Below are 22,185 nucleotides of genomic sequence, written 5' to 3'. Positions count from 1 at the left end.
TTGGGAATAAAGAACCAGACTTTTCCTTGAAAACCGATTGTTTTGAAGTGATATACTGCACATCTATTGGGCAGTACAAGGTGTGTTGCAAATCCACCCTTCACAGGTTAGTTACTGCCATCTAAATATGCTTTTGTATAATGATTTCAGAGTCAAAAAGCAAGAAGATGAACAAAGTTGCATCAGAATCTAGTCCATTAAGGAAGTGTAGTTGAAGACGGAATAATGGAAGTTGGCATGTCATATTCATGGATGACTGTCTTTTTTTCTTCTACAATGGCAGCAAACATCAAATTGTGATGTTGAAAGACACAAATAAAGGATCTGCTGAGATTCAAACTCAACTCCTGTTATTTATTGTCAGTCTTTTCATTAAGGACACTCATGCAAACATTTAGTGAACTCTATCACTCTAATATCAGCATAAGTCATGTTACCAGCTATATCAGATATGAATTTGTGTCTGTGATGGTGCACCATCATGGTAGAGGTAGTTCAAAAATATATTTCAACTGAAAGTAGTATAAATGATCATCAAGCAAAGGCTCAGTTACGAGTGGATTTATATCCAGTCCCTGTGATAACGATGAGAATCTAAATAGGTAAAATGCATTCACTTCAAAGCTAGATAACTCACTACATTTCAATTTAACATCAGTCTAAAAGGAGTTTCTCCAAAAAATGTTCGAAAAAGACGCAGTCTAAAAAATAAGTAGGACGAGGTGGCCGAGTGGTTAAGGCGATGGACTGCTAATCCATTGTGCTCTGCACGCATGGGTTCGAGTCCCATCCTCGTCGTCCTGAGTTACCTGCAAATTTTATTCAAAACGGCCCCAACGGGCTAAAAAAGAAGAATATGTTCGAAGAAATCAAATCCAATCAAAATCCAATTCTACTCAAAATTGATAGAAGTGAAAACAGTATTTAACCTCCAAGATTACTCAAGTAACATAAAGATTTCCTTTGTAGAAATACAATTCTTGACACTATTTTGTAGGTCCCATGGAACTGAAAACTACATTTTTCCCTGCATTCTACCTTGACCTTAAAAGTGATTGATTTCTAATTGATCCTGAGAAAGTAACTTTCTAATACACATTTTTCAGCAGCTATTATACCAGTGCCTTATGTCTGGAATCTTCTTGGGAATAAAGAACCAGACTTTTCCTTGAAAACCGATTGTTTTGAAGTGATATACTGCACATCTATTGGGCAGTACAAGGTGTGTTGCAAATCCACCCTTCACAGGTTAGTTACTGCCATCTAAATATGCTTTTGTATAATGATTTCAGAGTCAAAAAGCAAGAAGATGAACAAAGTTGCATCAGAATCTAGTCCATTAAGGAAGTGTAGTTGAAGACGGAATAATGGAAGTTGGCATGTCATATTCATGGATGACTGTCTTTTTTTCTTCTACAATGGCAGCAAACATCAAATTGTGATGTTGAAAGACACAAATAAAGGATCTGCTGAGATTCAAACTCAACTCCTGTTATTTATTGTCAGTCTTTTCATTAAGGACACTCATGCAAACATTTAGTGAACTCTATCACTCTAATATCAGCATAAGTCATGTTACCAGCTATATCAGATATGAATTTGTGTCTGTGATGGTGCACCATCATGGTAGAGGTAGTTCAAAAATATATTTCAACTGAAAGTAGTATAAATGATCATCAAGCAAAGGCTCAGTTACGAGTGGATTTATATCCAGTCCCTGTGATAACGATGAGAATCTAAATAGGTAAAATGCATTCACTTCAAAGCTAGATAACTCACTACATTTCAATTTAACATCAGTCTAAAAGGAGTTTCTCCAAAAAATGTTCGAAAAAGACGCAGTCTAAAAAATAAGTAGGACGAGGTGGCCGAGTGGTTAAGGCGATGGACTGCTAATCCATTGTGCGCTGCACGCATGGGTTCGAATCCCATCCTCGTCGTCCTGAGTTACCTGCAAATTTTATTCAAAACGGCCCCATCGGGCTAAAAAAGAAGAATATGTTCGAAGAAATCAAATCCAATCAAAATCCAATTCTACTCAAAATTGATAGAAGTGAAAACAGTATTTAACCTCCAAGATTACTCAAGTAACATAAAGATTTCCTTTGTAGAAATACAATTCTTGACACTATTTTGTAGGTCCCATGGAACTGAAAACTACATTTTTCCCTGCATTCTACCTTGACCTTAAAAGTGATTGATTTCTAATTGATCCTGAGAAAGTAACTTTCTAATACACATTTTTCAGCAGCTATTATACCAGTGCCTTATGTCTGGAATCTTCTTGGGAATAAAGAACCAGACTTTTCCTTGAAAACCGATTGTTTTGAAGTGATATACTGCACATCTATTGGGCAGTACAAGGTGTGTTGCAAATCCACCCTTCACAGGTTAGTTACTGCCATCTAAATATGCTTTTGTATAATGATTTCAGAGTCAAAAAGCAAGAAGATGAACAAAGTTGCATCAGAATCTAGTCCATTAAGGAAGTGTAGTTGAAGACGGAATAATGGAAGTTGGCATGTCATATTCATGGATGACTGTCTTTTTTTCTTCTACAATGGCAGCAAACATCAAATTGTGATGTTGAAAGACACAAATAAAGGATCTGCTGAGATTCAAACTCAACTCCTGTTATTTATTGTCAGTCTTTTCATTAAGGACACTCATGCAAACATTTAGTGAACTCTATCACTCTAATATCAGCATAAGTCATGTTACCAGCTATATCAGATATGAATTTGTGTCTGTGATGGTGCACCATCATGGTAGAGGTAGTTCAAAAATATATTTCAACTGAAAGTAGTATAAATGATCATCAAGCAAAGGCTCAGTTACGAGTGGATTTATATCCAGTCCCTGTGATAACGATGAGAATCTAAATAGGTAAAATGCATTCACTTCAAAGCTAGATAACTCACTACATTTCAATTTAACATCAGTCTAAAAGGAGTTTCTCCAAAAAATGTTCGAAAAAGACGCAGTCTAAAAATTAAGTAGGACGAGGTGGCCGAGTGGTTAAGGCGATGGACTGCTAATCCATTGTGCTCTGCACGCATGGGTTCGAGTCCCATCCTCGTCGTCCTGAGTTACCTGCAAATTTTATTCAAAACGGCCCCAACGGGCTAAAAAAGAAGAATATGTTCGAAGAAATCAAATCCAATCAAAATCCAATTCTACTCAAAATTGATAGAAGTGAAAACAGTATTTAACCTCCAAGATTACTCAAGTAACATAAAGATTTCCTTTGTAGAAATACAATTCTTGACACTATTTTGTAGGTCCCATGGAACTGAAAACTACATTTTTCCCTGCATTCTACCTTGACCTTAAAAGTGATTGATTTCTAATTGATCCTGAGAAAGTAACTTTCTAATACACATTTTTCAGCAGCTATTATACCAGTGCCTTATGTCTGGAATCTTCTTGGGAATAAAGAACCAGACTTTTCCTTGAAAACCGATTGTTTTGAAGTGATATACTGCACATCTATTGGGCAGTACAAGGTGTGTTGCAAATCCACCCTTCACAGGTTAGTTACTGCCATCTAAATATGCTTTTGTATAATGATTTCAGAGTCAAAAAGCAAGAAGATGAACAAAGTTGCATCAGAATCTAGTCCATTAAGGAAGTGTAGTTGAAGACGGAATAATGGAAGTTGGCATGTCATATTCATGGATGACTGTCTTTTTTTCTTCTACAATGGCAGCAAACATCAAATTGTGATGTTGAAAGACACAAATAAAGGATCTGCTGAGATTCAAACTCAACTCCTGTTATTTATTGTCAGTCTTTTCATTAAGGACACTCATGCAAACATTTAGTGAACTCTATCACTCTAATATCAGCATAAGTCATGTTACCAGCTATATCAGATATGAATTTGTGTCTGTGATGGTGCACCATCATGGTAGAGGTAGTTCAAAAATATATTTCAACTGAAAGTAGTATAAATGATCATCAAGCAAAGGCTCAGTTACGAGTGGATTTATATCCAGTCCCTGTGATAACGATGAGAATCTAAATAGGTAAAATGCATTCACTTCAAAGCTAGATAACTCACTACATTTCAATTTAACATCAGTCTAAAAGGAGTTTCTCCAAAAAATGTTCGAAAAAGACGCAGTCTAAAAAATAAGTAGGACGAGGTGGCCGAGTGGTTAAGGCGATGGACTGCTAATCCATTGTGCGCTGCACGCATGGGTTCGAATCCCATCCTCGTCGTCCTGAGTTACCTGCAAATTTTATTCAAAACGGCCCCATCGGGCTAAAAAAGAAGAATATGTTCGAAGAAATCAAATCCAATCAAAATCCAATTCTACTCAAAATTGATAGAAGTGAAAACAGTATTTAACCTCCAAGATTACTCAAGTAACATAAAGATTTCCTTTGTAGAAATACAATTCTTGACACTATTTTGTAGGTCCCATGGAACTGAAAACTACATTTTTCCCTGCATTCTACCTTGACCTTAAAAGTGATTGATTTCTAATTGATCCTGAGAAAGTAACTTTCTAATACACATTTTTCAGCAGCTATTATACCAGTGCCTTATGTCTGGAATCTTCTTGGGAATAAAGAACCAGACTTTTCCTTGAAAACCGATTGTTTTGAAGTGATATACTGCACATCTATTGGGCAGTACAAGGTGTGTTGCAAATCCACCCTTCACAGGTTAGTTACTGCCATCTAAATATGCTTTTGTATAATGATTTCAGAGTCAAAAAGCAAGAAGATGAACAAAGTTGCATCAGAATCTAGTCCATTAAGGAAGTGTAGTTGAAGACGGAATAATGGAAGTTGGCATGTCATATTCATGGATGACTGTCTTTTTTTCTTCTACAATGGCAGCAAACATCAAATTGTGATGTTGAAAGACACAAATAAAGGATCTGCTGAGATTCAAACTCAACTCCTGTTATTTATTGTCAGTCTTTTCATTAAGGACACTCATGCAAACATTTAGTGAACTCTATCACTCTAATATCAGCATAAGTCATGTTACCAGCTATATCAGATATGAATTTGTGTCTGTGATGGTGCACCATCATGGTAGAGGTAGTTCAAAAATATATTTTAACTGAAAGTAGTATAAATGATCATCAAGCAAAGGCTCAGTTACGAGTGGATTTATATCCAGTCCCTGTGATAACGATGAGAATCTAAATAGGTAAAATGCATTCACTTCAAAGCTAGATAACTCACTACATTTCAATTTAACATCAGTCTAAAAGGAGTTTCTCCAAAAAATGTTCGAAAAAGACGCAGTCTAAAAATTAAGTAGGACGAGGTGGCCGAGTGGTTAAGGCGATGGACTGCTAATCCATTGTGCTCTGCACGCATGGGTTTGAATCCCATCCTCGTCGTCCTGAGTTACCTGCAAATTTTATTCAAAACGGCCCCAACGGGCTAAAAAAGAAGAATATGTTCGAAGAAATCAAATCCAATCAAAATCCAATTCTACTCAAAATTGATAGAAGTGAAAACAGTATTTAACCTCCAAGATTACTCAAGTAACATAAAGATTTCCTTTGTAGAAATACAATTCTTGACACTATTTTGTAGGTCCCATGGAACTGAAAACTACATTTTTCCCTGCATTCTACCTTGACCTTAAAAGTGATTGATTTCTAATTGATCCTGAGAAAGTAACTTTCTAATACACATTTTTCAGCAGCTATTATACCAGTGCCTTATGTCTGGAATCTTCTTGGGATTAAAGAACCAGACTTTTCCTTGAAAACCGATTGTTTTGAAGTGATATACTGCACATCTATTGGGCAGTACAAGGTGTGTTGCAAATCCACCCTTCACAGGTTAGTTACTGCCATCTAAATATGCTTTTGTATAATGATTTCAGAGTCAAAAAGCAAGAAGATGAACAAAGTTGCATCAGAATCTAGTCCATTAAGGAAGTGTAGTTGAAGACGGAATAATGGAAGTTGGCATGTCATATTCATGGATGACTGTCTTTTTTTCTTCTACAATGGCAGCAAACATCAAATTGTGATGTTGAAAGACACAAATAAAGGATCTGCTGAGATTCAAACTCAACTCCTGTTATTTATTGTCAGTCTTTTCATTAAGGACACTCATGCAAACATTTAGTGAACTCTATCACTCTAATATCAGCATAAGTCATGTTACCAGCTATATCAGATATGAATTTGTGTCTGTGATGGTGCACCATCATGGTAGAGGTAGTTCAAAAATATATTTCAACTGAAAGTAGTATAAATGATCATCAAGCAAAGGCTCAGTTACGAGTGGATTTATATCCAGTCCCTGTGATAACGATGAGAATCTAAATAGGTAAAATGCATTCACTTCAAAGCTAGATAACTCACTACATTTCAATTTAACATCAGTCTAAAAGGAGTTTCTCCAAAAAATGTTCGAAAAAGACGCAGTCTAAAAAATAAGTAGGACGAGGTGGCCGAGTGGTTAAGGCGATGGACTGCTAATCCATTGTGCTCTGCACGCATGGGTTCGAATCCCATCCTCGTCGTCCTGAGTTACCTGCAAATTTTATTCAAAACGGCCCCAACGGGCTAAAAAAGAAGAATATGTTCGAAGAAATCAAATCCAATCAAAATCCAATTCTACTCAAAATTGATAGAAGTGAAAACAGTATTTAACCTCCAAGATTACTCAAGTAACATAAAGATTTCCTTTGTAGAAATACAATTCTTGACACTATTTTGTAGGTCCCATGGAACTGAAAACTACATTTTTCCCTGCATTCTACCTTGACCTTAAAAGTGATTGATTTCTAATTGATCCTGAGAAAGTAACTTTCTAATACACATTTTTCAGCAGCTATTATACCAGTGCCTTATGTCTGGAATCTTCTTGGGATTAAAGAACCAGACTTTTCCTTGAAAACCGATTGTTTTGAAGTGATATACTGCACATCTATTGGGCAGTACAAGGTGTGTTGCAAATCCACCCTTCACAGGTTAGTTACTGCCATCTAAATATGCTTTTGTATAATGATTTCAGAGTCAAAAAGCAAGAAGATGAACAAAGTTGCATCAGAATCTAGTCCATTAAGGAAGTGTAGTTGAAGACGGAATAATGGAAGTTGGCATGTCATATTCATGGATGACTGTCTTTTTTTCTTCTACAATGGCAGCAAACATCAAATTGTGATGTTGAAAGACACAAATAAAGGATCTGCTGAGATTCAAACTCAACTCCTGTTATTTATTGTCAGTCTTTTCATTAAGGACACTCATGCAAACATTTAGTGAACTCTATCACTCTAATATCAGCATAAGTCATGTTACCAGCTATATCAGATATGAATTTGTGTCTGTGATGGTGCACCATCATGGTAGAGGTAGTTCAAAAATATATTTCAACTGAAAGTAGTATAAATGATCATCAAGCAAAGGCTCAGTTACGAGTGGATTTATATCCAGTCCCTGTGATAACGATGAGAATCTAAATAGGTAAAATGCATTCACTTCAAAGCTAGATAACTCACTACATTTCAATTTAACATCAGTCTAAAAGGAGTTTCTCCAAAAAATGTTCGAAAAAGACGCAGTCTAAAAAATAAGTAGGACGAGGTGGCCGAGTGGTTAAGGCGATGGACTGCTAATCCATTGTGCTCTGCACGCATGGGTTCGAATCCCATCCTCGTCGTCCTGAGTTACCTGCAAATTTTATTCAAAACGGCCCCAACGGGCTAAAAAAGAAGAATATGTTCGAAGAAATCAAATTCAATCAAAATCCAATTCTACTCAAAATTGATAGAAGTGAAAACAGTATTTAACCTCCAAGATTACTCAAGTAACATAAAGATTTCCTTTGTAGAAATACAATTCTTGACACTATTTTGTAGGTCCCATGGAACTGAAAACTACATTTTTCCCTGCATTCTACCTTGACCTTAAAAGTGATTGATTTCTAATTGATCCTGAGAAAGTAACTTTCTAATACACATTTTTCAGCAGCTATTATACCAGTGCCTTATGTCTGGAATCTTCTTGGGATTAAAGAACCAGACTTTTCCTTGAAAACCGATTGTTTTGAAGTGATATACTGCACATCTATTGGGCAGTACAAGGTGTGTTGCAAATCCACCCTTCACAGGTTAGTTACTGCCATCTAAATATGCTTTTGTATAATGATTTCAGAGTCAAAAAGCAAGAAGATGAACAAAGTTGCATCAGAATCTAGTCCATTAAGGAAGTGTAGTTGAAGACGGAATAATGGAAGTTGGCATGTCATATTCATGGATGACTGTCTTTTTTTCTTCTACAATGGCAGCAAACATCAAATTGTGATGTTGAAAGACACAAATAAAGGATCTGCTGAGATTCAAACTCAACTCCTGTTATTTATTGTCAGTCTTTTCATTAAGGACACTCATGCAAACATTTAGTGAACTCTATCACTCTAATATCAGCATAAGTCATGTTACCAGCTATATCAGATATGAATTTGTGTCTGTGATGGTGCACCATCATGGTAGAGGTAGTTCAAAAATATATTTCAACTGAAAGTAGTATAAATGATCATCAAGCAAAGGCTCAGTTACGAGTGGATTTATATCCAGTCCCTGTGATAACGATGAGAATCTAAATAGGTAAAATGCATTCACTTCAAAGCTAGATAACTCACTACATTTCAATTTAACATCAGTCTAAAATGAGTTTCTCCAAAAAATGTTCGAAAAAGACGCAGTCTAAAAAATAAGTAGGACGAGGTGGCCGAGTGGTTAAGGCGATGGACTGCTAATCCATTGTGCTCTGCACGCATGGGTTCGAATCCCATCCTCGTCGTCCTGAGTTACCTGCAAATTTTATTCAAAACGGCCCCAACGGGCTAAAAAAGAAGAATATGTTCGAAGAAATCAAATCCAATCAAAATCCAATTCTACTCAAAATTGATAGAAGTGAAAACAGTATTTAACCTCCAAGATTACTCAAGTAACATAAAGATTTCCTTTGTAGAAATACAATTCTTGACACTATTTTGTAGGTCCCATGGAACTGAAAACTACATTTTTCCCTGCATTCTACCTTGACCTTAAAAGTGATTGATTTCTAATTGATCCTGAGAAAGTAACTTTCTAATACACATTTTTCAGCAGCTATTATACCAGTGCCTTATGTCTGGAATCTTCTTGGGATTAAAGAACCAGACTTTTCCTTGAAAACCGATTGTTTTGAAGTGATATACTGCACATCTATTGGGCAGTACAAGGTGTGTTGCAAATCCACCCTTCACAGGTTAGTTACTGTCATCTAAATATGCTTTTGTATAATGATTTCAGAGTCAAAAAGCAAGAAGATGAACAAAGTTGCATCAGAATCTAGTCCATTAAGGAAGTGTAGTTGAAGACGGAATAATGGAAGTTGGCATGTCATATTCATGGATGACTGTCTTTTTTTCTTCTACAATGGCAGCAAACATCAAATTGTGATGTTGAAAGACACAAATAAAGGATCTGCTGAGATTCAAACTCAACTCCTGTTATTTATTGTCAGTCTTTTCATTAAGGACACTCATGCAAACATTTAGTGAACTCTATCACTCTAATATCAGCATAAGTCATGTTACCAGCTATATCAGATATGAATTTGTGTCTGTGATGGTGCACCATCATGGTAGAGGTAGTTCAAAAATATATTTCAACTGAAAGTAGTATAAATGATCATCAAGCAAAGGCTCAGTTACGAGTGGATTTATATCCAGTCCCTGTGATAACGATGAGAATCTAAATAGGTAAAATGCATTCCTTCAAAGCTAGATAACTCACTACATTTCAATTTAACATCAGTCTAAAAGGAGTTTCTCCAAAAAATGTTCGAAAAAGACGCAGTCTAAAAACTAAGTAGGACGAGGTGGCCGAGTGGTTAAGGCGATGGACTGCTAATCCATTGTGCTCTGCACGCATGGGTTCGAATCCCATCCTCGTCGTCCTGAGTTACCTGCAAATTTTATTCAAAACGGCCCCAACGGGCTAAAAAAGAAGAATATGTTCGAAGAAATCAAATCCAATCAAAATCCAATTCTACTCAAAATTGATAGAAGTGAAAACAGTATTTAACCTCCAAGATTACTCAAGTAACATAAAGATTTCCTTTGTAGAAATACAATTCTTGACACTATTTTGTAGGTCCCATGGAACTGAAAACTACATTTTTCCCTGCATTCTACCTTGACCTTAAAAGTGATTGATTTCTAATTGATCCTGAGAAAGTAACTTTCTAATACACATTTTTCAGCAGCTATTATACCAGTGCCTTATGTCTGGAATCTTCTTGGGATTAAAGAACCAGACTTTTCCTTGAAAACCGATTGTTTTGAAGTGATATACTGCACATCTATTGGGCAGTACAAGGTGTGTTGCAAATCCACCCTTCACAGGTTAGTTACTGCCATCTAAATATGCTTTTGTATAATGATTTCAGAGTCAAAAAGCAAGAAGATGAACAAAGTTGCATCAGAATCTAGTCCATTAAGGAAGTGTAGTTGAAGACGGAATAATGGAAGTTGGCATGTCATATTCATGGATGACTGTCTTTTTTTCTTCTACAATGGCAGCAAACATCAAATTGTGATGTTGAAAGACACAAATAAAGGATCTGCTGAGATTCAAACTCAACTCCTGTTATTTATTGTCAGTCTTTTCATTAAGGACACTCATGCAAACATTTAGTGAACTCTATCACTCTAATATCAGCATAAGTCATGTTACCAGCTATATCAGATATGAATTTGTGTCTGTGATGGTGCACCATCATGGTAGAGGTAGTTCAAAAATATATTTCAACTGAAAGTAGTATAAATGATCATCAAGCAAAGGCTCAGTTACGAGTGGATTTATATCCAGTCCCTGTGATAACGATGAGAATCTAAATAGGTAAAATGCATTCCTTCAAAGCTAGATAACTCACTACATTTCAATTTAACATCAGTCTAAAAGGAGTTTCTCCAAAAAATGTTCGAAAAAGACGCAGTCTAAAAACTAAGTAGGACGAGGTGGCCGAGTGGTTAAGGCGATGGACTGCTAATCCATTGTGCTCTGCACGCATGGGTTCGAATCCCATCCTCGTCGTCCTGAGTTACCTGCAAATTTTATTCAAAACGGCCCCAACGGGCTAAAAAAGAAGAATATGTTCGAAGAAATCAAATCCAATCAAAATCCAATTCTACTCAAAATTGATAGAAGTGAAAACAGTATTTAACCTCCAAGATTACTCAAGTAACATAAAGATTTCCTTTGTAGAAATACAATTCTTGACACTATTTTGTAGGTCCCATGGAACTGAAAACTACATTTTTCCCTGCATTCTACCTTGACCTTAAAAGTGATTGATTTCTAATTGATCCTGAGAAAGTAACTTTCTAATACACATTTTTCAGCAGCTATTATACCAGTGCCTTATGTCTGGAATCTTCTTGGGATTAAAGAACCAGACTTTTCCTTGAAAACCGATTGTTTTGAAGTGATATACTGCACATCTATTGGGCAGTACAAGGTGTGTTGCAAATCCACCCTTCACAGGTTAGTTACTGTCATCTAAATATGCTTTTGTATAATGATTTCAGAGTCAAAAAGCAAGAAGATGAACAAAGTTGCATCAGAATCTAGTCCATTAAGGAAGTGTAGTTGAAGACGGAATAATGGAAGTTGGCATGTCATATTCATGGATGACTGTCTTTTTTTCTTCTACAATGGCAGCAAACATCAAATTGTGATGTTGAAAGACACAAATAAAGGATCTGCTGAGATTCAAACTCAACTCCTGTTATTTATTGTCAGTCTTTTCATTAAGGACACTCATGCAAACATTTAGTGAACTCTATCACTCTAATATCAGCATAAGTCATGTTACCAGCTATATCAGATATGAATTTGTGTCTGTGATGGTGCACCATCATGGTAGAGGTAGTTCAAAAATATATTTCAACTGAAAGTAGTATAAATGATCATCAAGCAAAGGCTCAGTTACGAGTGGATTTATATCCAGTCCCTGTGATAACGATGAGAATCTAAATAGGTAAAATGCATTCCTTCAAAGCTAGATAACTCACTACATTTCAATTTAACATCAGTCTAAAAGGAGTTTCTCCAAAAAATGTTCGAAAAAGACGCAGTCTAAAAACTAAGTAGGACGAGGTGGCCGAGTGGTTAAGGCGATGGACTGCTAATCCATTGTGCTCTGCACGCATGGGTTCGAATCCCATCCTCGTCGTCCTGAGTTACCTGCAAATTTTATTCAAAACGGCCCCAACGGGCTAAAAAAGAAGAATATGTTCGAAGAAATCAAATCCAATCAAAATCCAATTCTACTCAAAATTGATAGAAGTGAAAACAGTATTTAACCTCCAAGATTACTCAAGTAACATAAAGATTTCCTTTGTAGAAATACAATTCTTGACACTATTTTGTAGGTCCCATGGAACTGAAAACTACATTTTTCCCTGCATTCTACCTTGACCTTAAAAGTGATTGATTTCTAATTGATCCTGAGAAAGTAACTTTCTAATACACATTTTTCAGCAGCTATTATACCAGTGCCTTATGTCTGGAATCTTCTTGGGATTAAAGAACCAGACTTTTCCTTGAAAACCGATTGTTTTGAAGTGATATACTGCACATCTATTGGGCAGTACAAGGTGTGTTGCAAATCCACCCTTCACAGGTTAGTTACTGCCATCTAAATATGCTTTTGTATAATGATTTCAGAGTCAAAAAGCAAGAAGATGAACAAAGTTGCATCAGAATCTAGTCCATTAAGGAAGTGTAGTTGAAGACGGAATAATGGAAGTTGGCATGTCATATTCATGGATGACTGTCTTTTTTTCTTCTACAATGGCAGCAAACATCAAATTGTGATGTTGAAAGACACAAATAAAGGATCTGCTGAGATTCAAACTCAACTCCTGTTATTTATTGTCAGTCTTTTCATTAAGGACACTCATGCAAACATTTAGTGAACTCTATCACTCTAATATCAGCATAAGTCATGTTACCAGCTATATCAGATATGAATTTGTGTCTGTGATGGTGCACCATCATGGTAGAGGTAGTTCAAAAATATATTTCAACTGAAAGTAGTATAAATGATCATCAAGCAAAGGCTCAGTTACGAGTGGATTTATATCCAGTCCCTGTGATAACGATGAGAATCTAAATAGGTAAAATGCATTCACTTCAAAGCTAGATAACTCACTACATTTCAATTTAACATCAGTCTAAAAGGAGTTTCTCCTAAAAATGTTCGAAAAAGACGCAGTCTAAAAAATAAGTAGGACGAGGTGGCCGAGTGGTTAAGGCGATGGACTGCTAATCCATTGTGCTCTGCACGCATGGGTTCGAATCCCATCCTCGTCGTCCTGAGTTACCTGCAAATTTTATTCAAAACGGCCCCAACGGGCTAAAAAAGAAGAATATGTTCGAAGAAATCAAATCCAATCAAAATCCAATTCTACTCAAAATTGATAGAAGTGAAAACAGTATTTAACCTCCAAGATTACTCAAGTAACATAAAGATTTCCTTTGTAGAAATACAATTCTTGACACTATTTTGTAGGTCCCATGGAACTGAAAACTACATTTTTCCCTGCATTCTACCTTGACCTTAAAAGTGATTGATTTCTAATTGATCCTGAGAAAGTAACTTTCTAATACACATTTTTCAGCAGCTATTATACCAGTGCCTTATGTCTGGAATCTTCTTGGGATTAAAGAACCAGACTTTTCCTTGAAAACCGATTGTTTTGAAGTGATATACTGCACATCTATTGGGCAGTACAAGGTGTGTTGCAAATCCACCCTTCACAGGTTAGTTACTGCCATCTAAATATGCTTTTGTATAATGATTTCAGAGTCAAAAAGCAAGAAGATGAACAAAGTTGCATCAGAATCTAGTCCATTAAGGAAGTGTAGTTGAAGACGGAATAATGGAAGTTGGCATGTCATATTCATGGATGACTGTCTTTTTTTCTTCTACAATGGCAGCAAACATCAAATTGTGATGTTGAAAGACACAAATAAAGGATCTGCTGAGATTCAAACTCAACTCCTGTTATTTATTGTCAGTCTTTTCATTAAGGACACTCATGCAAACATTTAGTGAACTCTATCACTCTAATATCAGCATAAGTCATGTTACCAGCTATATCAGATATGAATTTGTGTCTGTGATGGTGCACCATCATGGTAGAGGTAGTTCAAAAATATATTTCAACTGAAAGTAGTATAAATGATCATCAAGCAAAGGCTCAGTTACGAGTGGATTTATATCCAGTCCCTGTGATAACGATGAGAATCTAAATAGGTAAAATGCATTCACTTCAAAGCTAGATAACTCACTACATTTCAATTTAACATCAGTCTAAAAGGAGTTTCTCCAAAAAATGTTCGAAAAAGACGCAGTCTAAAAAATAAGTAGGACGAGGTGGCCGAGTGGTTAAGGCGATGGACTGCTAATCCATTGTGCTCTGCACGCATGGGTTCGAATCCCATCCTCGTCGTCCTGAGTTACCTGCAAATTTTATTCAAAACGGCCCCAACGGGCTAAAAAAGAAGAATATGTTCGAAGAAATCAAATCCAATCAAAATCCAATTCTACTCAAAATTGATAGAAGTGAAAACAGTATTTAACCTCCAAGATTACTCAAGTAACATAAAGATTTCCTTTGTAGAAATACAATTCTTGACACTATTTTGTAGGTCCCATGGAACTGAAAACTACATTTTTCCCTGCATTCTACCTTGACCTTAAAAGTGATTGATTTCTAATTGATCCTGAGAAAGTAACTTTCTAATACACATTTTTCAGCAGCTATTATACCAGTGCCTTATGTCTGGAATCTTCTTGGGATTAAAGAACCAGACTTTTCCTTGAAAACCGATTGTTTTGAAGTGATATACTGCACATCTATTGGGCAGTACAAGGTATGTTGCAAATCCACCCTTCACAGGTTAGTTACTGCCATCTAAATATGCTTTTGTATAATGATTTCAGAGTCAAAAAGCAAGAAGATGAACAAAGTTGCATCAGAATCTAGTCCATTAAGGAAGTGTAGTTGAAGACGGAATAATGGAAGTTGGCATGTCATATTCATGGATGACTGTCTTTTTTTCTTCTACAATGGCAGCAAACATCAAATTGTGATGTTGAAAGACACAAATAAAGGATCTGCTGAGATTCAAACTCAACTCCTGTTATTTATTGTCAGTCTTTTCATTAAGGACACTCATGCAAACATTTAGTGAACTCTATCACTCTAATATCAGCATAAGTCATGTTACCAGCTATATCAGATATGAATTTGTGTCTGTGATGGTGCACCATCATGGTAGAGGTAGTTCAAAAATATATTTCAACTGAAAGTAGTATAAATGATCATCAAGCAAAGGCTCAGTTACGAGTGGATTTATATCCAGTCCCTGTGATAACGATGAGAATCTAAATAGGTAAAATGCATTCACTTCAAAGCTAGATAACTCACTACATTTCAATTTAACATCAGTCTAAAAGGAGTTTCTCCAAAAAATGTTCGAAAAAGACGCAGTCTAAAAAATAAGTAGGACGAGGTGGCCGAGTGGTTAAGGCGATGGACTGCTAATCCATTGTGCTCTGCACGCATGGGTTCGAATCCCATCCTCGTCGTCCTGAGTTACCTGCAAATTTTATTCAAAACGGCCCCAACGGGCTAAAAAAGAAGAATATGTTCGAAGAAATCAAATCCAATCAAAATCCAATTCTACTCAAAATTGATAGAAGTGAAAACAGTATTTAACCTCCAAGATTACTCAAGTAACATAAAGATTTCCTTTGTAGAAATACAATTCTTGACACTATTTTGTAGGTCCCATGGAACTGAAAACTACATTTTTCCCTGCATTCTACCTTGACCTTAAAAGTGATTGATTTCTAATTGATCCTGAGAAAGTAACTTTCTAATACACATTTTTCAGCAGCTATTATACCAGTGCCTTATGTCTGGAATCTTCTTGGGATTAAAGAACCAGACTTTTCCTTGAAAACCGATTGTTTTGAAGTGATATACTGCACATCTATTGGGCAGTACAAGGTGTGTTGCAAATCCACCCTTCACAGGTTAGTTACTGCCATCTAAATATGCTTTTGTATAATGATTTCAGAGTCAAAAAGCAAGAAGATGAACAAAGTTGCATCAGAATCTAGTCCATTAAGGAAGTGTAGTTGAAGACGGAATAATGGAAGTTGGCATGTCATATTCATGGATGACTGTCTTTTTTTCTTCTACAATGGCAGCAAACATCAAATTGTGATGTTGAAAGACACAAATAAAGGATCTGCTGAGATTCAAACTCAACTCCTGTTATTTATTGTCAGTCTTTTCATTAAGGACACTCATGCAAACATTTAGTGAACTCTATCACTCTAATATCAGCATAAGTCATGTTACCAGCTATATCAGATATGAATTTGTGTCTGTGATGGTGCACCATCATGGTAGAGGTAGTTCAAAAATATATTTCAACTGAAAGTAGTATAAATGATCATCAAGCAAAGGCTCAGTTACGAGTGGATTTATATCCAGTCCCTGTGATAACGATGAGAATCTAAATAGGTAAAATGCATTCACTTCAAAGCTAGATAACTCACTACATTTCAATTTAACATCAGTCTAAAAGGAGTTTCTCCAAAAAATGTTCGAAAAAGACGCAGTCTAAAAAATAAGTAGGACGAGGTGGCCGAGTGGTTAAGGCGATGGACTGCTAATCCATTGTGCTCTGCACGCATGGGTTCGAATCCCATCCTCGTCGTCCTGAGTTACCTGCAAATTTTATTCAAAACGGCCCCAACGGGCTAAAAAAGAAGAATATGTTCGAAGAAATCAAATCCAATCAAAATCCAATTCTACTCAAAATTGATAGAAGTGAAAACAGTATTTAACCTCCAAGATTACTCAAGTAACATAAAGATTTCCTTTGTAGAAATACAATTCTTGACACTATTTTGTAGGTCCCATGGAACTGAAAACTACATTTTTCCCTGCATTCTACCTTGACCTTAAAAGTGATTGATTTCTAATTGATCCTGAGAAAGTAACTTTCTAATACACATTTTTCAGCAGCTATTATACCAGTGCCTTATGTCTGGAATCTTCTTGGGATTAAAGAACCAGACTTTTCCTTGAAAACCGATTGTTTTGAAGTGATATACTGCACATCTATTGGGCAGTACAAGGTGTGTTGCAAATCCACCCTTCACAGGTTAGTTACTGCCATCTAAATATGCTTTTGTATAATGATTTCAGAGTCAAAAAGCAAGAAGATGAACAAAGTTGCATCAGAATCTAGTCCATTAAGGAAGTGTAGTTGAAGACGGAATAATGGAAGTTGGCATGTCATATTCATGGATGACTGTCTTTTTTTCTTCTACAATGGCAGCAAACATCAAATTGTGATGTTGAAAGACACAAATAAAGGATCTGCTGAGATTCAAACTCAACTCCTGTTATTTATTGTCAGTCTTTTCATTAAGGACACTCATGCAAACATTTAGTGAACTCTATCACTCTAATATCAGCATAAGTCATGTTACCAGCTATATCAGATATGAATTTGTGTCTGTGATGGTGCACCATCATGGTAGAGGTAGTTCAAAAATATATTTCAACTGAAAGTAGTATAAATGATCATCAAGCAAAGGCTCAGTTACGAGTGGATTTATATCCAGTCCCTGTGATAACGATGAGAATCTAAATAGGTAAAATGCATTCACTTCAAAGCTAGATAACTCACTACATTTCAATTTAACATCAGTCTAAAAGGAGTTTCTCCCAAAAATGTTCGAAAAAGACGCAGTCTAAAAAATAAGTAGGACGAGGTGGCCGAGTGGTTAAGGCGATGGACTGCTAATCCATTGTGCTCTGCACGCATGGGTTCGAATCCCATCCTCGTCGTCCTGAGTTACCTGCAAATTTTATTCAAAACGGCCCCAACGGGCTAAAAAAGAAGAATATGTTCGAAGAAATCAAATCCAATCAAAATCCAATTCTACTCAAAATTGATAGAAGTGAAAACAGTATTTAACCTCCAAGATTACTCAAGTAACATAAAGATTTCCTTTGTAGAAATACAATTCTTGACACTATTTTGTAGGTCCCATGGAACTGAAAACTACATTTTTCCCTGCATTCTACCTTGACCTTAAAAGTGATTGATTTCTAATTGATCCTGAGAAAGTAACTTTCTAATACACATTTTTCAGCAGCTATTATACCAGTGCCTTATGTCTGGAATCTTCTTGGGATTAAAGAACCAGACTTTTCCTTGAAAACCGATTGTTTTGAAGTGATATACTGCACATCTATTGGGCAGTACAAGGTGTGTTGCAAATCCACCCTTCACAGGTTAGTTACTGCCATCTAAATATGCTTTTGTATAATGATTTCAGAGTCAAAAAGCAAGAAGATGAACAAAGTTGCATCAGAATCTAGTCCATTAAGGAAGTGTAGTTGAAGACGGAATAATGGAAGTTGGCATGTCATATTCATGGATGACTGTCTTTTTTTCTTCTACAATGGCAGCAAACATCAAATTGTGATGTTGAAAGACACAAATAAAGGATCTGCTGAGATTCAAACTCAACTCCTGTTATTTATTGTCAGTCTTTTCATTAAGGACACTCATGCAAACATTTAGTGAACTCTATCACTCTAATATCAGCATAAGTCATGTTACCAGCTATATCAGATTTGAATTTGTGTCTGTGATGGTGCACCATCATGGTAGAGGTAGTTCAAAAATATATTTCAACTGAAAGTAGTATAAATGATCATCAAGCAAAGGCTCAGTTACGAGTGGATTTATATCCAGTCCCTATGATAACGATGAGAATCTAAATAGGTAAAATGCATTCACTTCAAAGCTAGATAACTCACTACATTTCAATTTAACATCAGTCTAAATGAGTTTCTCCAAAAAATGTTCGAAAAAGACGCAGTCTAAAAAATAAGTAGGACGAGGTGGCCGAGTGGTTAAGGCGATGGACTGCTAATCCATTGTGCTCTGCACGCATGGGTTCGAATCCCATCCTCGTCGTCCTGAGTTACCTGCAAATTTTATTCAAAACGGCCCCAACGGGCTAAAAAAGAAGAATATGTTCGAAGAAATCAAATCCAATCAAAATCCAATTCTACTCAAAATTGATAGAAGTGAAAACAGTATTTAACCTCCAAGATTACTCAAGTAACATAAAGATTTCCTTTGTAGAAATACAATTCTTGACACTATTTTGTAGGTCCCATGGAACTGAAAACTACATTTTTCCCTGCATTCTACCTTGACCTTAAAAGTGATTGATTTCTAATTGATCCTGAGAAAGTAACTTTCTAATACACATTTTTCAGCAGCTATTATACCAGTGCCTTATGTCTGGAATCTTCTTGGGATTAAAGAACCAGACTTTTCCTTGAAAACCGATTGTTTTGAAGTGATATACTGCACATCTATTGGGCAGTACAAGGTGTGTTGCAAATCCACCCTTCACAGGTTAGTTACTGCCATCTAAATATGCTTTTGTATAATGATTTCAGAGTCAAAAAGCAAGAAGATGAACAAAGTTGCATCAGAATCTAGTCCATTAAGGAAGTGTAGTTGAAGACGGAATAATGGAAGTTGGCATGTCATATTCATGGATGACTGTCTTTTTTTCTTCTACAATGGCAGCAAACATCAAATTGTGATGTTGAAAGACACAAATAAAGGATCTGCTGAGATTCAAACTCAACTCCTGTTATTTATTGTCAGTCTTTTCATTAAGGACACTCATGCAAACATTTAGTGAACTCTATCACTCTAATATCAGCATAAGTCATGTTACCAGCTATATCAGATATGAATTTGTGTCTGTGATGGTGCACCATCATGGTAGAGGTAGTTCAAAAATATATTTCAACTGAAAGTAGTATAAATGATCATCAAGCAAAGGCTCAGTTACGAGTGGATTTATATCCAGTCCCTGTGATAACGATGAGAATCTAAATAGGTAAAATGCATTCACTTCAAAGCTAGATAACTCACTACATTTCAATTTAACATCAGTCTAAAAGGAGTTTCTCCAAAAAATGTTCGAAAAAGACGCAGTCTAAAAAATAAGTAGGACGAGGTGGCCGAGTGGTTAAGGCGATGGACTGCTAATCCATTGTGCTCTGCACGCATGGGTTCGAATCCCATCCTCGTCATCCTGAGTTACCTGCAAATTTTATTCAAAACGGCCCCAACGGGCTAAAAAAGAAGAATATGTTCGAAGAAATCAAATCCAATCAAAATCCAATTCTACTCAAAATTGATAGAAGTGAAAACAGTATTTAACCTCCAAGATTACTCAAGTAACATAAAGATTTCCTTTGTAGAAATACAATTCTTGACACTATTTTGTAGGTCCCATGGAACTGAAAACTACATTTTTCCCTGCATTCTACCTTGACCTTAAAAGTGATTGATTTCTAATTGATCCTGAGAAAGTAACTTTCTAATACACATTTTTCAGCAGCTATTATACCAGTGCCTTATGTCTGGAATCTTCTTGGGATTAAAGAACCAGACTTTTCCTTGAAAACCGATTGTTTTGAAGTGATATACTGCACATCTATTGGGCAGTACAAGGTGTGTTGCAAATCCACCCTTCACAGGTTAGTTACTGCCATCTAAATATGCTTTTGTATAATGATTTCAGAGTCAAAAAGCAAGAAGATGAACAAAGTTGCATCAGAATCTAGTCCATTAAGGAAGTGTAGTTGAAGACGGAATAATGGAAGTTGGCATGTCATATTCATGGATGACTGTCTTTTTTTCTTCTACAATGGCAGCAAACATCAAATTGTGATGTTGAAAGACACAAATAAAGGATCTGCTGAGATTCAAACTCAACTCCTGTTATTTATTGTCAGTCTTTTCATTAAGGACACTCATGCAAACATTTAGTGAACTCTATCACTCTAATATCAGCATAAGTCATGTTACCAGCTATATCAGATTTGAATTTGTGTCTGTGATGGTGCACCATCATGGTAGAGGTAGTTCAAAAATATATTTCAACTGAAAGTAGTATAAATGATCATCAAGCAAAGGCTCAGTTACGAGTGGATTTATATCCAGTCCCTATGATAACGATGAGAATCTAAATAGGTAAAATGCATTCACTTCAAAGCTAGATAACTCACTACATTTCAATTTAACATCAGTCTAAATGAGTTTCTCCAAAAAATGTTCGAAAAAGACGCAGTCTAAAAAATAAGTAGGACGAGGTGGCCGAGTGGTTAAGGCGATGGACTGCTAATCCATTGTGCTCTGCACGCATGGGTTCGAATCCCATCCTCGTCGTCCTGAGTTACCTGCAAATTTTATTCAAAACGGCCCCAACGGGCTAAAAAAGAAGAATATGTTCGAAGAAATCAAATCCAATCAAAATCCAATTCTACTCAAAATTGATAGAAGTGAAAACAGTATTTAACCTCCAAGATTACTCAAGTAACATAAAGATTTCCTTTGTAGAAATACAATTCTTGACACTATTTTGTAGGTCCCATGGAACTGAAAACTACATTTTTCCCTGCATTCTACCTTGACCTTAAAAGTGATTGATTTCTAATTGATCCTGAGAAAGTAACTTTCTAATACACATTTTTCAGCAGCTATTATACCAGTGCCTTATGTCTGGAATCTTCTTGGGATTAAAGAACCAGACTTTTCCTTGAAAACCGATTGTTTTGAAGTGATATACTGCACATCTATTGGGCAGTACAAGGTGTGTTGCAAATCCACCCTTCACAGGTTAGTTACTGCCATCTAAATATGCTTTTGTATAATGATTTCAGAGTCAAAAAGCAAGAAGATGAACAAAGTTGCATCAGAATCTAGTCCATTAAGGAAGTGTAGTTGAAGACGGAATAATGGAAGTTGGCATGTCATATTCATGGATGACTGTCTTTTTTTCTTCTACAATGGCAGCAAACATCAAATTGTGATGTTGAAAGACACAAATAAAGGATCTGCTGAGATTCAAACTCAACTCCTGTTATTTATTGTCAGTCTTTTCATTAAGGACACTCATGCAAACATTTAGTGAACTCTATCACTCTAATATCAGCATAAGTCATGTTACCAGCTATATCAGATATGAATTTGTGTCTGTGATGGTGCACCATCATGGTAGAGGT

The 22,185-nt window shown here is 36.1% G+C and overlaps 19 non-coding genes across 19 annotated transcripts; all 19 read left to right on the top strand.

The window, feature by feature from the left end:
• Positions 1 to 716: 716 nt before the first annotated feature.
• TRNAS-GCU (transfer RNA serine (anticodon GCU)) lies at positions 717 to 798 on the top strand. Its single transcript has one exon. It is a non-coding gene; the product is annotated as a tRNA-Ser (tRNA).
• A 1,060-nt stretch (positions 799 to 1,858) lies between these two features.
• On the top strand, positions 1,859 to 1,940 carry TRNAS-GCU (transfer RNA serine (anticodon GCU)). The gene has a single exon. It is a non-coding gene; the product is annotated as a tRNA-Ser (tRNA).
• Positions 1,941 to 3,000: 1,060 nt separating this feature from the next.
• Positions 3,001 to 3,082, top strand: TRNAS-GCU (transfer RNA serine (anticodon GCU)). Its single transcript has one exon. It is a non-coding gene; the product is annotated as a tRNA-Ser (tRNA).
• A 1,060-nt stretch (positions 3,083 to 4,142) lies between these two features.
• Positions 4,143 to 4,224, top strand: TRNAS-GCU (transfer RNA serine (anticodon GCU)). The gene has a single exon. It is a non-coding gene; the product is annotated as a tRNA-Ser (tRNA).
• A 1,060-nt stretch (positions 4,225 to 5,284) lies between these two features.
• TRNAS-GCU (transfer RNA serine (anticodon GCU)) lies at positions 5,285 to 5,366 on the top strand. Its single transcript has one exon. It is a non-coding gene; the product is annotated as a tRNA-Ser (tRNA).
• A 1,060-nt stretch (positions 5,367 to 6,426) lies between these two features.
• TRNAS-GCU (transfer RNA serine (anticodon GCU)) lies at positions 6,427 to 6,508 on the top strand. Its single transcript has one exon. It is a non-coding gene; the product is annotated as a tRNA-Ser (tRNA).
• A 1,060-nt stretch (positions 6,509 to 7,568) lies between these two features.
• On the top strand, positions 7,569 to 7,650 carry TRNAS-GCU (transfer RNA serine (anticodon GCU)). Its single transcript has one exon. It is a non-coding gene; the product is annotated as a tRNA-Ser (tRNA).
• A 1,060-nt stretch (positions 7,651 to 8,710) lies between these two features.
• On the top strand, positions 8,711 to 8,792 carry TRNAS-GCU (transfer RNA serine (anticodon GCU)). Its single transcript has one exon. It is a non-coding gene; the product is annotated as a tRNA-Ser (tRNA).
• A 1,059-nt stretch (positions 8,793 to 9,851) lies between these two features.
• On the top strand, positions 9,852 to 9,933 carry TRNAS-GCU (transfer RNA serine (anticodon GCU)). The gene has a single exon. It is a non-coding gene; the product is annotated as a tRNA-Ser (tRNA).
• A 1,059-nt stretch (positions 9,934 to 10,992) lies between these two features.
• TRNAS-GCU (transfer RNA serine (anticodon GCU)) lies at positions 10,993 to 11,074 on the top strand. The gene has a single exon. It is a non-coding gene; the product is annotated as a tRNA-Ser (tRNA).
• A 1,059-nt stretch (positions 11,075 to 12,133) lies between these two features.
• Positions 12,134 to 12,215, top strand: TRNAS-GCU (transfer RNA serine (anticodon GCU)). Its single transcript has one exon. It is a non-coding gene; the product is annotated as a tRNA-Ser (tRNA).
• A 1,060-nt stretch (positions 12,216 to 13,275) lies between these two features.
• On the top strand, positions 13,276 to 13,357 carry TRNAS-GCU (transfer RNA serine (anticodon GCU)). Its single transcript has one exon. It is a non-coding gene; the product is annotated as a tRNA-Ser (tRNA).
• A 1,060-nt stretch (positions 13,358 to 14,417) lies between these two features.
• TRNAS-GCU (transfer RNA serine (anticodon GCU)) lies at positions 14,418 to 14,499 on the top strand. Its single transcript has one exon. It is a non-coding gene; the product is annotated as a tRNA-Ser (tRNA).
• Positions 14,500 to 15,559: 1,060 nt separating this feature from the next.
• Positions 15,560 to 15,641, top strand: TRNAS-GCU (transfer RNA serine (anticodon GCU)). The gene has a single exon. It is a non-coding gene; the product is annotated as a tRNA-Ser (tRNA).
• A 1,060-nt stretch (positions 15,642 to 16,701) lies between these two features.
• On the top strand, positions 16,702 to 16,783 carry TRNAS-GCU (transfer RNA serine (anticodon GCU)). The gene has a single exon. It is a non-coding gene; the product is annotated as a tRNA-Ser (tRNA).
• A 1,060-nt stretch (positions 16,784 to 17,843) lies between these two features.
• TRNAS-GCU (transfer RNA serine (anticodon GCU)) lies at positions 17,844 to 17,925 on the top strand. The gene has a single exon. It is a non-coding gene; the product is annotated as a tRNA-Ser (tRNA).
• A 1,059-nt stretch (positions 17,926 to 18,984) lies between these two features.
• TRNAS-GCU (transfer RNA serine (anticodon GCU)) lies at positions 18,985 to 19,066 on the top strand. Its single transcript has one exon. It is a non-coding gene; the product is annotated as a tRNA-Ser (tRNA).
• A 1,060-nt stretch (positions 19,067 to 20,126) lies between these two features.
• On the top strand, positions 20,127 to 20,208 carry TRNAS-GCU (transfer RNA serine (anticodon GCU)). Its single transcript has one exon. It is a non-coding gene; the product is annotated as a tRNA-Ser (tRNA).
• A 1,059-nt stretch (positions 20,209 to 21,267) lies between these two features.
• TRNAS-GCU (transfer RNA serine (anticodon GCU)) lies at positions 21,268 to 21,349 on the top strand. The gene has a single exon. It is a non-coding gene; the product is annotated as a tRNA-Ser (tRNA).
• Positions 21,350 to 22,185: the final 836 nt, after the last annotated feature.

This window comes from Mixophyes fleayi, chromosome 10 (genome assembly GCF_038048845.1).
Source record: "Mixophyes fleayi isolate aMixFle1 chromosome 10, aMixFle1.hap1, whole genome shotgun sequence".
Taxonomy (NCBI): Eukaryota; Metazoa; Chordata; class Amphibia; order Anura; family Limnodynastidae; genus Mixophyes; species Mixophyes fleayi.
The sequence above is the reverse complement of the archived record's forward strand: the minus strand, read 5'-3'. Positions and strand labels throughout refer to the sequence as shown.